Here is a 13,151-nt window from a genome sequence, read left to right on the forward strand (position 1 = left end):
AAACTCTTGGCAGCAGCAGGTGGGCGGCAATGAGACCCACCTTGCTGTGTGCCTGGACTCATGAGGGCAAAGGAGAAGAGAAGCTAGAGTAAAGGAGAAGGAAGATGGAGCAGAGAACCAAGGAGAGTGTCCTGAAACTGATCGGAATACATGAGGGAGATCCGAAGACATCTCCAGCTGCTGCTCTAGGAATTGTGTCTGACATCCACACCTATTGAAAGAACGTTTTCTTTTATCTTTTTTGTCAATCTGCATCTCTGATTTGTTAAACTAAAAATCCAAGCTATGGGAAAAAAATTTTTAAATGAATACATAAATAACCAACCCAACCTGCTATTCCTTTCGACATTCCACATCAGTAAATCATATTAATGTAGGGATAAGGTCAAGAAAGCCTGAGCACAGCTATTTGGCCAATACCAGACCCTAACCACCCTGACAAAGTAGTTGCCAGCATGTTGCCAGCCTGGGACCACCCACAAATGGATGAATTTCTAAGCTGGATGCTGGATTGTTTGTTTACCTTTCTCTGATAGCAGTTTATGATTAAACCTTTATGGCCTGACCTTAAAACAATGCTGGTCATGTATAGCTATTTCATAATGGGATTTTGAACACTTAAAAAGTTACCATTGCTCCATATGAAGGGAAAGGACCCTCTACACTGCTCTGGAAAGGACCCCTACACTGCCGTGGACTAAGATCTGTTGTGGGTGTCTCTCTCAATAAACTTTCTCTCACTATTTGGCTCACTCTCAAATTCTTTCCAGTGTGAAGCCAAGAAGTCACTTGGCAAGGTCGGGGGCCTTCCTCTCTTCACTGGGGCACTCCCTGAATCATTGCCTTATTTCTTTCAGTTGCTTCAAACAAAAACCCTGGAGTCATTCATGGCTATCTCTCTCCCTCACGCATCATGTCCAGTCCACCGGAAAATCCTGCTGGCTACCCTCTGCATACATAAACTCAACCACTTACAACCTCCTCTACTACTGTCACGCTGGTCTAAGCCACATCGGTCACTCATCTGCACGTAGCTAATTATGCTTCTAAGTGAGCTGCGTGCTTCCATCACTACTCCCCTACAGTATGCCCTCCACTCATGGCTGGAGCTTTGTCTTTAAAATATAAGACCTATCCTGTCACTTCTCAACTCTGTACCCCCTCAGTGATTTGTAAGCTCATTCAGAGTAAAAGCAAAGTCAGTACATGGGCCACCCAGGCCCTCCACTGCCCACCCCTTTGCAGCACCTCTTCCCACTCCCTGCCCTGTCCCATACATTCCAGTCTCACTGGCCTCTTTGCTGCTCCTCCAATATGACAAACATACCCCACCTTGTTTGTAATTCCTCTTCCTTTGCCTGGATTCTTTTCTTCCAAATCTACGAATCTTTCATTCTTATACTCTCTTTTGGTGTATTCCCATATTAGCTTCTGAGAAAGCATTTCCCTAATTATTCTATATGAAAATTGACCCTGGTTTTTTAAAGTCATTTATTGTAAGTCAATCAATTTTTCTGAAAAAGGCCAGATAGTAAATATATTCGGCTATGGGAGACACAGGTCTTTGCCATCACTATTCAACTCCATCAGGGCAGTGTAAAGGCAGACATAGATAATATGCAAATAAATGACTGTGACTGTGTTTTAATAAAACTTTATTTACATAAATAGTCAATGGACCAAGTTTGGTTCATGAGCCATAGCTGATAGCCATTTGCATTATGTATTACCTATTTATTTCCTAAACTTACTCTCTGAAATATAAACATTTGATGGCAAAAATTTTTGTTATGTGGTATATGATCAATTAGCAGATCTAGTAGATGATCAATTACCATTTTTGAATAAATGTTAAGTGTTGGATACATCTATTTCTCTTTTCATTTCATTTTTATAAACATTGCATTTCTTTCCATGATATTCTCCTTGCATTGATCAGTACCAAATGATAGTAGTTTTCATTGTTCAAGAGGTAATTGTGTATGTTTGGGTGGAAATTTAAGCAGTTTCTTTTTTTTTTTTCGCATATAGTTTTGTGTATTTTGGCATCAGTTTATAATACATCTAAAGATCAAGATATAACTCTATAAAAACATTTATTTCTTTAAAACTATTTTTGAGACATAGACACTTGGAATCGAATTGAACACCAAGAAATGAAACTAACATCTTACAACCACCTAATCTTTGATAAACCAAACAAGAACTTACCTTGGGGGAAAGACTCCCTATTCAATAAATGGTGTTGGGAGAATTGGATGTCTGCGTGTAAAAGACTGAAACTGGACCCACACCTTTCCCCACTCACAAAAATTGATTCAAGATGGATAAAGGACTTAAATTTAAGGCACGAAACAATAAAAATCCTCCAAGAAAGCATAGGAAAAACACTGGAAGATATTGGCCTGGGGGAAGACTTCATGAAGAAGACTGCCATGGCAATTGCAACAACAACAAAAATAAACAAATGGGACTTCATTAAACTGAAAAGCTTCTGTACAGCTAAGGTGACGATAACCAAAGCAAAGAGACAACCCACACAATGGGAAAGGATATTTGCATATTTTCAATCAGACAAAAGCTTGATAACCAGGATCTATAGAGAACTCAAATTAATCCACATGAAAAAAGCCAACAATCCCTTATATCAATGGGCAAGAGACATGAATAGAACTTTCTCTAAAGACGACAGACGAATGGCTAACAAACACATGAAAAAATGTTCATCATCTCTATATATTAGAGAAATGCAAATCAAAACATCCCTGAGATATCATCTAACCCCAGAGAGAATGGCCCACATCACAAAATCTCAAAACTGCAGATGCTGGCGTGGATGTGGAGAGAAGGGAACACTTTTACACTGCTGGTGGGACTGTAAACTAGTACAACCTTTCTGGAAGGAAGTATGGAGAAACCTCAAAGCACTCAACCTAGACCTCCCATTCGATCCTGCAATCCCATTACTGGGCATCTACCCAGAAGGAAAAAAATCCTTTTATCATAAGGACACTTGTACTAGACTGTTTATTGCAGCTCAATTTACAATCGCCAAAATGTGGAAACAGCCTAAATGCCCACCAACCCAGGAATGGATTAATAAGCTGTGGTATATGTATACCATGGAATACTATTCAGCCATTAAAAAAAATGGAGACTTTACATCCTTCGTATTAACCTGGATGGAAGTGGAAGACATTATTCTTAGTAAAGCATCACAAGAATGGAGAAGCATGAATCCTATGTACTCAATCTTGATATGAGGACAATTAATGACAATTAAGGTTATGGGGGGGGGGAGCAGAAAGAGAGAGGGAGGGAGTGGGGTGGGGCCTTAGTGTGTGTCACACTTTATGGGGGCAGGACATGATTGCAAGAGGGACTTTACCTAGCAATTGCAATCAGTGTAACTGGCTTATTGTACCCTCAATGAATCCCCAACAATAAAAAAAGAAAAAAAAAAAAAAAAAAAAAAAACTATTTTTGAATATATCTAGAATTAAATACCCCATCATGGATATGGTAAGGTTGATAAAGAAAGTTAAGTGGCAGTTTATCTGAAGATGAGACATTTTGCAATTAATTACTTTAGCACAGAAATATAATTGATGAAGCTTACTGCAATGATTTCAGATAAATCAAAAGATATTAACAAAATTCACATAGGATTATTGTATTGATATATGAAAAATTTTTTTTTTTTTTTGTTTTTTTTATTAAATCATAACTGTATACATTGATATGATCATGGAGCATCATACACTCGCTTCATAGACCATTTGACACAAACAGTTTCTTTCAAGGACATGTATTATTGTTATAAAAAGAAAAATCCAGGTAGGGGATATTCTTAGATTTTTTTTTAATAAAATCAATCCTCTGCATGTCTTGTGGCTAGACACATTATTATTATTGCTTGGCATCTTTGAATTTTATTTTCTTTCAAAAGAAAAATTGAATTGAATCTGAATCAAATTGGATAATAGCCCTCTTTGTTCATTTTGTGTTACTACAACAGAATACCTAAGGCTGGGTAATTTATAAAGAAAAGAGGTACATCTAACTCACAGATCTGCAGGCTGGGAAGGGTGAGACCTACTGTGCCAGTATCTTCTCAGCTTCTGGTCAGAGCCACATTCAATATAAAAACATAGCAGAAAATAGCAAAAGGGAAGTAGTCACAAAGAGGAACCAAACAGGAGGAGGAATCTCTCTTTACAAAGTCTGACAATTAAGTTCCTGAACTTGCCTCTGAACCTTTTGCCAACAACTTAAGGGTCTTCTTACATCACAACAATGTACCAGCTCTCTCAGCGCTGTCTATGAGAGAGTTTTAGCCAGTGAAAAAATAACTGTATCAGAACACCCTCCCTACTCACCTTATGTGGCCTCAAATTACTTTTTTCTTTACTCAAGGATAAAGAAAATATTGAAATGAAGACATTTAAATGACATTGAGGACATCAAGGATAATATGATAACAGTTCTGATGGTTATTCCAGAAGAAAAAGTTTCAAAATTGCTTTGCAGGGTTGAGTAGGTGCTGGCATCTGTGCATAGTTTCCCAAGGGGAGTCCTTCAAAGTTGACCATAGGGATATTCAGTAATGAGATACGGAACACTTTTTCTAGGATGAGTTAGCAAACTTAGTGGTCGACCTGTTGTATAACAACCAGTTCTGGGAGGAACTACAGTAATCCATTCTCCTGAGAGCAAATACTCACTACCATAAATGCACCAAGCCACTCATGAAGGATCCTATGTCCAAACATGTGGCCCATGTGGCCCAACACCACCATATTGGGGATCAAATCTCAACAGGAGGTTTGATGGGAACAAACAGATTATATTCAAACCATAGCAATAACCTAATCCATGTTTCATGTTTTAAAATAAAGTAAAATTAAATATTTAAGATAGCAATCCATTTCTCCAAGGAAAGTGATTTCCCTCTGCCAGGGGTGTAAACTTTTTGGCTTCTCTGCACCACATTAGAAGAAGAAGAGTTGTCTTGGGCCACACATTAAATACACAAACATTAATGAAAGTTGATGAGCAAAACAACAACAACAACAACAAATGATCTGTCCATGATTTTTGTGATATCCACCAACACAGATAAGTAAAAAAATCCTCACATAACCCATATGCGGCCCTTAGGCTACAGGTCGGACACCCTTGCAATAAAATAGTTATTTCGCAAACCATAGAAGATACACATGAGCTCAGACTCCCAAATATATTAACATATTATTCCTGGGAACCCACATGAATTCTTGTATGGTTGTTTCCAGTGAAATACTGCTCCAAATACCACCATCATACCAAATGCTGTGAAACTGTAAATTTGTTAACTCGAAAACAGACAAAAATTGCCTGACTCTCAGTAGCCCATCTCACTGGCATTTGTCTGTGACCACTCATTGATCATTTTCAGGATATGCCCTGGCTAAAAGATCAGTGTCTATAACTTATTTGTCTATTATTCCACCCACACAGAATTTTTTATTGTACAAATTATATTGAAATTAAAGCAAAATATTATCTTTCCAGAGGTATTTGATCTCATCTTTTAAATATTTCTAAATGACATTTTTAAAATTGTTTGCTTGAAAATCAGTATTCCACTCAATTACATGTAAACGCATCATCCTAATGCTCCCGAAAAAAGTTGTTATGGCAAGATGTCAAGGTTTCTTCTTTTCCTAAATGTCATAGAAAATGCCATAGACTTTTAAAAATTACAAAGAGTTCCCAAATCACAAAAAGCTTCTGCACTCCGTGCCTTCCTAGCATTTGCAGTCACTTTTCATTTAGATATTCGTATTTTGTTCCTAGATCATTATTCTGATAAGGACATAAAATAAGAATTAAGAAAACAAGCATCCTTCTTAATAAAAGGGAGTCTTCTCTTCAAAATTGTTGATCAAAAGCCAAATAAATAAATAGAATTATTCAAAGTAATTGAATTTCTTTCTTGTCTAAATATGCTATTCCATACAGTTTTGTAAAATCGGGCTACATTTCTTGTACTTACACTGACCATAAAAATCCTCTGCCTATACATGCTTTGAATTATCACCTTGTACTATCCTAAAATATAAGTGTACATTCAGCTAACAATGCATGTTTCTTAAGGAAAATAGATGACTTTCATTCACATGTTTATTAAACCAAACACAGATATTGTCATCTGAGAAGCAGAATTTATGGGGGGAAAAAAGAGAGAGAAAAGATGGTTCTGGGATAGCTTAAATCCCAAAGGAAGAGAAAGACACATATTACTTTGCAAGAATTCCCACCAGAAACAAGGGCACATGCATTTGAGAGTACAAAAAAAACTGAATGGAACCCAAAAGCAATACACAGATAATGAGGTTTAGACGAGCGAAAACTATTTTTTGTTTTTTATGTAATAGTCTTAAAAGTAGATTTTAGAACAATTTCCAGTGACAAATTTTTAAAACTCATTCAAAAATGAAAGTTGCTTAAGATATTTAGTTTAATCATGCAATAAGCATGGCTTTAAAAGTGCTACAAACATGTTCAGGATTCAAAATTTTCCTTGAGCTTTACTGATGATAAAAAAACTCACTTCGGTATTTTAAGGAAAGGTAGCAGGTAAGTAAAACAGAAGCTGCGAGAGCTACTTTAGAAAGTCTTTTCTTAGTAGGGCTGAGTACATTGGATACTTTTTCTTCCATTCTTGAGATACTTTATTAAGAAGAATATGTTCCAACTCCATCCATGTAAACATGAAAGAGGTAAAGTCTCCGTCTTTCTTTAAGGCTGTGGCTTTCACATGAAAGCTATAACGCAGTTATAACCTAAGAATAGGGGGAAGGGAGAAAGGGAGAGGAGGGAGGGGGGAGGTGGGCAGAGGGACAGTGATTGGTGGGATTACACCTGCGGTGCATCTTACAAGGCTATATGTGAAACTTAGTACATGTAGAATGTAAATGTCTTAACATAATAACTAAGAAAATGCCAGGAAGGCTATGTTTCATCACCAGTGTGATGAAAATGTGTCAAACGGTCTATAAAACCAGTGTATGGTGCCCCATGATCACATTAATGTACACAGCTATGATTTAATAATAAAAAAAAAGAAAGCCTTTTCTTAAAGTAAATCCCCACCACTTGAAACCGTACTTCTTTTACCTTTGGATTAGGGCACAACCTAGCAATTAATTACCTTCCAGCATGGGAGGAGAGTTTGTCCAGGTGGAAAGAATATATTGAATGTCATAAAGATTTTTGTGGTTGCATCTCAAAGAATCTTAAGGCCTCATGCAATTCTATACAAAATCCCAAACATATATTTTTAACTGGACAAATAAATCTAAACTTCTGTAAAATGAAAGGGACAAGAAAAACCAAAGCATTTTTGTAAAGAACAAGATAGTAATGTAAAGAATTTGTCTTAATAGTTGTTAAAATTTATTATGAAGACTACACCTTTCTCCACTCACATAAATTGATTCAAGATGGATAAAGGACTTAAATTTAAGCATGAAACAATAAAAATCCTCAAAGAAAGCATAGGAAAAACACTGGAAGATATCGGCCTGGGGGAAGACTTTATGAAGAAGACTTCTGTGGGATTTGTAACAACAACAAAAATAAATAAATAGGACTTAATTAAACTGAAAAGCTTCTGTACAGCTAAGGAGACAACAACCAAAGCAAAGAGACAACCTACACAATGGGAAAGGATATTTGCATATTTTGAATCAGACAAAAGCTTAGTAACTAGAATCTATAGAGAACTCAAATTAATCCACACGAAAAAAGCCAACAATCCCATATATCAATGGGCAAAAGACATGAATAGAACTTTCTCTAAAGAAGATGGACAAATGGCTAACAAACACATGAAAAAATGCTCATCATCCCTAATTATCAGAGAAATGCAAATCAAAACCACCCCGCGATACCATCTAACCCCAGTGAGAATGGCCCACATCACAAAATCTCAAAACTGCAGATGCTGGCATGGATGTGGAGAGAAGGGAACACTTTTACACTGCTGGTGGGACTGCAAAATAATACAATCTTTTTTGAAGGAAGTATGGAGAGCCCTCAAAGAACTGAGGCTAGACCTCCCATTTGATCCTGCAATCCCATTACTGGGCTTCTACCCAGAAGGAAAAGAAATCCTTTTATCATAAGGACATTTGCACTAGACTATTTATTGCAGCTCAATTTACAATCGCCAAAATGTGGAAACAGCACGAATGCCCACCAACCCAGGAATGGATTAACAAGCTGTGGTATATGTACACCATGGAATACTACTATTCAACCATTAAAAAAAAATGAAAACTTCATAGCCTTTGTATTAACCTGGATGGAAGTGGAACACATTATTCTTAGTAAAGCATCACAAGAATGGAGAAGCATGAATCCTATGTACTCAATTTTGATATGAGGACAATTAATGATAATTAATGACACAGAGGGTGTGGGGGAAGGGGAGAGCAGAGAGAGAAAGAAGGAGGGAGGGGTGGGGAAAGGAAGAGCAGAGAGAGGGAAGGAGCAAGGGGGTGGGGTCTTGGTGAGTGCCACACCTTTTGGGGGCAAGACATGATTGTAAGAGAGTCTTTACCTAACAAACGCAATCAATGCAACCTGGTTTCTTATACCCTCAATGAATCCCCAACAATAAATTAAAAAAAAAAATACTGATGCTACATACATAGATCAAAACAATACATTGTACCATGTAAATATACATAATCATTGTCAGTTTCAAAGAAATAAACTTTAAAAATAAGAAAAAAATTTGTTATGAAAATATAATAATCAAAATTGTGAAACTGGAACCAAAATGAACAGACCAATACAGTATAATACCCATAGTTATATAAAAAACTAGTGAGGCCAGGAGCACTCGGGGAGGCCAAGGCAGGTGACTTGCTTGAGCTCGCAAGTTCAAAACCAGCCTGAGCGAGAGTGAGACCTTGTCGCTACTAAAAATGAAAAAACTGAAGAAAGAGGATCACTTGAGTCCAAGAGTTTGAGGTTGCTGGCACTCTACCAAGGACAACAAAGTGGCCTATCTCAAACGAAAAATAAAAAGGAAGAAAGAAAAAAAGAAACTAGTGTATGATACACGCATGAAAATATGTAATCAATAAAAAAAATAAGAAAATGTATAAAAATGTATAAGTAGAAAAAGAAATTATTCAATAAATAACACTAGGAAATTGATCAATTAATTGAGAGAGCGAAAGACAAACAACTCCACGCGTATTCTAAAGTTAAATATTAAATACTCAAAGCAGAAAAATGAAAGGTTGGAGAAAATGTACGTAGCAATGTCAATGTAAATAGAATTTTCAATGCTCTATATGGAAAAGTTAAGTTTTAAAAAATGGAAAATTTACAAAGAAAAAGGTTATTAAATTTAATTATTTGAATGTAGTATAAAGAAGTGCCATGATCGAAATTAAAATGTGAACACTAAAATGGAAAAATATTTCTCAATAAATATGGATTCAGATAATGTCCTTAACAGGTAATGAGTTCTTATGAACCTGAGAGCAGCAGGTCACTTACCAAATTAAATTGGAAATAATCACAAATAGTTCACCAAAAAGAGAATTTGAGTGTATTAAACATGTGACATTAGTAATGTCTCTAATAAAGAATGCAATTTGAAATACTAAGATGACTCTTGCCTAAAAAGTTAAATACATACATATATATAAAAACTCAATGATAACACACTGAGTTACAAAAGTAGAGTAGAAGGAATGTTATGATATTATTGGAATTATAAATTAGTAAAAGTTTTATGGAAGAAAGATATATAGATATCCATCCAAACCATTTTAATAATAAACTCAAAACTGAAACAATTTATTGTCCAACAACAGGTAAATAGCTAAATACAGTTAGTGAGATTATACACTTAGATAATATTCATAACAAGTTCTTTAAAAAATTAAGTATTAAATCTATTTACAGTATGCACTGAGTTTAGTATCTCACACAGACATTTTCATGTAAGAAACAGAAAAAGTACGTAAATACATTACTTGCAATTGTTTTATCATTCATATTTTCACTATTATATTGGTATTTCTCAAGATATCTACAAAGAGTATATCTTGCTATTTTTAGAAATTGTTATTTAAAGTAACATGTGTCCACAGCTACCAGGCATATTTTTGCATCAGTAGAATTATATGAGAAGGTCCCTGCTTTCCAGGAGCTTATAGCTCTAGTGACACAGGTGCATACATTAAAGAGAATTCAAATGTAGATGGCAGGGTATGTGTGAAGGTCAACATAAGGAATAATTTGTATTTTGGAACTGTGAGGCATTGTGGACTAATATTTCGCATCAGTAGAATTATATGAGAAGGTCCCTGCCTTCCAGGAGCTTATAGCTCTAGTGACACAGGCGCATACATTAAAGAGAATTCAAATGTAGATGGCAGGGTACATGTGAATGTCAACATAAGGAATAATTTGTATTTTGGAACTGTGAGGCATTGTGCACTAGAGCAGTCAGGGAAGAGTTTCTGGCTGGGTCTTAAAAATAAGAATTTTCCTAATGAGAACAGATGAGCGATAAAGATGGGAGGGGACAGGACAAGACATGACACACCCAGAGATAGTGACAACACACATCTGGCAGTACTGTATCACATGTTCTCTGTCCTCTCCATGGTTGTTTGAAAGTAGAAAGGTATCTGGAAAACAAACAGAAAGGTATTAATTACTGTGCTAACATATGACATAGATCATTTTAAATCTTTCATTTTCTTACAGAGATTCTATAATGACTTGCCCCTTTGAGAAAAGCAGTTAAACTCAATTTTTAAAATAATCAATGAGTTCTTTAAATATACGAGCATTGTAAAACTTTTCCACCACTCCCGAGAGGCAATGAGTTTGGCATTATCGCTAACATCTGAACTCCTCAGAGACGAATGGAACTGCCTGCTGCTAAATAGTGGCTATGCTGAGCCGGGCTCGTATATGTGCTGGGCAGGAAAGACAGAACTTTCCCATGACCTAAACAGACTCTGCAAAATGACCACAGATGGTTTATACCAGAAAAGCTGGGAAAATTATATGAAGTTCTGTTAAAAATCTTAGTTTGGAAAAAAATAAGAGGAAGCAAATACAGAAGAGGTCGCCAGCAAGCTCCAAATGAAAGGAGGTCTCTCTGAATCAGCCTCCCTGAGACTGTAACATATGGACTTCCTACATCACAAAGGTCTGGCGGGAAGATGAGAACCACGCGGAGATCCAAACCCCACAGAGTTTTACTATCCCATTGTTACACTCTAGAGAGATTTATGGGGCCTCTCCCAGGAATGTTGTGAGTGTGCTACAGAATGACTTGCTTTCCCTGAACCTTTTTATAAAGATGTCAGGCAGTGTGCCAGGAACAGCACAGAGTGAATGATTGATGACCAGACATGAGCCATCATAGGGAAGTAGTATCATACCTAACCTCACAGGGTTTTCGCTTCATAACCTGCTGGAGAACAAAGTAATACAAGAACACTGGGAAGGTAGCTGCTCAGTAGCACAGTCCAAAATGTTCAAAAATAGAAGATGCTACATGAAAATTCCAAATAGTGTCAGATACCCTATAAACCACAGGGAAAAAGCCTGATGTCTCTGGGGTCAGAGCTTCTAGACCTGGAAATCTTCTGACCCGTCCCTCTCACCAGCCGCTCCCACCCTGACTTTAGCTTGTATTCAAATGTCTAGCTAATGTCAGGATTGAAGTAAAACATACTTTATTTACAAGTTAAATAGTAATTTTTGGTAAGTGATATCTCTATGAGATATATAATATTTTATAGAAGAAAAAATTGGAGGCAGAGAGAAGTTAAACCACTTGTTAGAGAAGAGACAGCTAAGAAGGGGCAGAGCTGGGAATGAAATACAGGGCTACCCACTCCAGCACCAAGCTCTTAAGCAGTTTGCTCTACCTCCTCCAAAAGGAAGGGACTGGGATCTACCTGCCACCAAGAATAGTTAAGTGCTTCCTTCTCCTACTACTTCTCCTAAGACAGGGACATTTGTAGAATAGCAACATAAATGTTATGTTATGAATAAGCATGGGAAAGATATATCCAATAACATAAAAATGAAAAATACGTACACGGAGTTGCCCATCAGAAAGATAGCATGGAAATTGAAATGACAAAAAAGCAACTTATTAGGACACATTCATATTTGTCTTTAAATTTCACTGAAATGTTTTGAATAGTCAAAAATCCCTGGATAATTACCAAATATCAGTGTTTTATGCTAAATGTTGACATGAAAGCAAAAATATGATTTTTTTTTCCACTCACCTCTAATCAAAAAATAATGGATGATATTCCTGGAGAGGAAAGTCGTGAAAGGTCACGATTAAGACAGTCAACTCTGGAGGTAGCTGGCCTGGGTTAAATTCTGGTGCCAACATTTCCTGGTTATATGGCATAGTGTCCTGAATGCAAAAGGTGTGACACTTAATAAACTGGTAATAAATAATAAACTGCTAACACAATTTTTTGAATTTTTTTAGCACTCAATTCATCTGTTTTTCAGAAAATGATGACTGGAAATATCTCTCTCTCTCACACACACACACACACACACACTCAAGATACTTTAGGAGAAGATGGTATAGCAAATAATTTCTGCTCTTTTCTTTCTCTTTCTTGATAATTTGTAAGAATAACTACTTCTCCTAGGACAGTGACATTTGCAGAATAGCAACAAAAATGTTATGTTATGTTATGAATATTTTAACCCTGGATTAAAGTAAGCCCCACACATAAGTAAGCACAAATAAGAAGTTCACATTTAAAACCTAAAATAGCCCATTCATATATTTTGATCACCTTAGAGGAAGGGTTCACTCTACTTCTGCCCCATGGACCTATCTGATTAGATTATTTGTGGTTCATTTTATTTTTCTGAAAGAAACAAAAGAAATTGAGAATCGGTTTGGATGGTGAGTCAAACTACCTAAGAAACATAAAGTTCCTTAGCTTGGCTTTGAAGTCTACTAGTACTTCAGAGCTTGTGAACAAACAAAAATCACTGGCAACATTCAATGCAAAATATAAAATCAAGCAAGGAAAAAACTAAATATTTTGAGAAGCCCATAACCACTAAGATAAATAACT

At 36.3% G+C, this 13,151-nt stretch overlaps 1 long non-coding RNA gene across 1 annotated transcript; it reads right to left on the reverse strand.

Moving 5' to 3' along the window:
- Positions 1-10,354: 10,354 nt before the first annotated feature.
- Positions 10,355-12,936, reverse strand: LOC128561421 (uncharacterized). The gene is made up of 3 exons (XR_008373246.1): positions 12,864-12,936; positions 12,330-12,466; positions 10,355-10,703 (listed from the first exon to the last, which is right to left on the reverse strand). It is a non-coding gene; the product is annotated as an uncharacterized LOC128561421 (long non-coding RNA).
- Positions 12,937-13,151: the final 215 nt, after the last annotated feature.

The sequence above is a fragment of the Nycticebus coucang genome, chromosome 12 (assembly GCF_027406575.1).
Source record: "Nycticebus coucang isolate mNycCou1 chromosome 12, mNycCou1.pri, whole genome shotgun sequence".
In the NCBI taxonomy this organism is placed as follows: domain Eukaryota; kingdom Metazoa; phylum Chordata; class Mammalia; order Primates; family Lorisidae; genus Nycticebus; species Nycticebus coucang.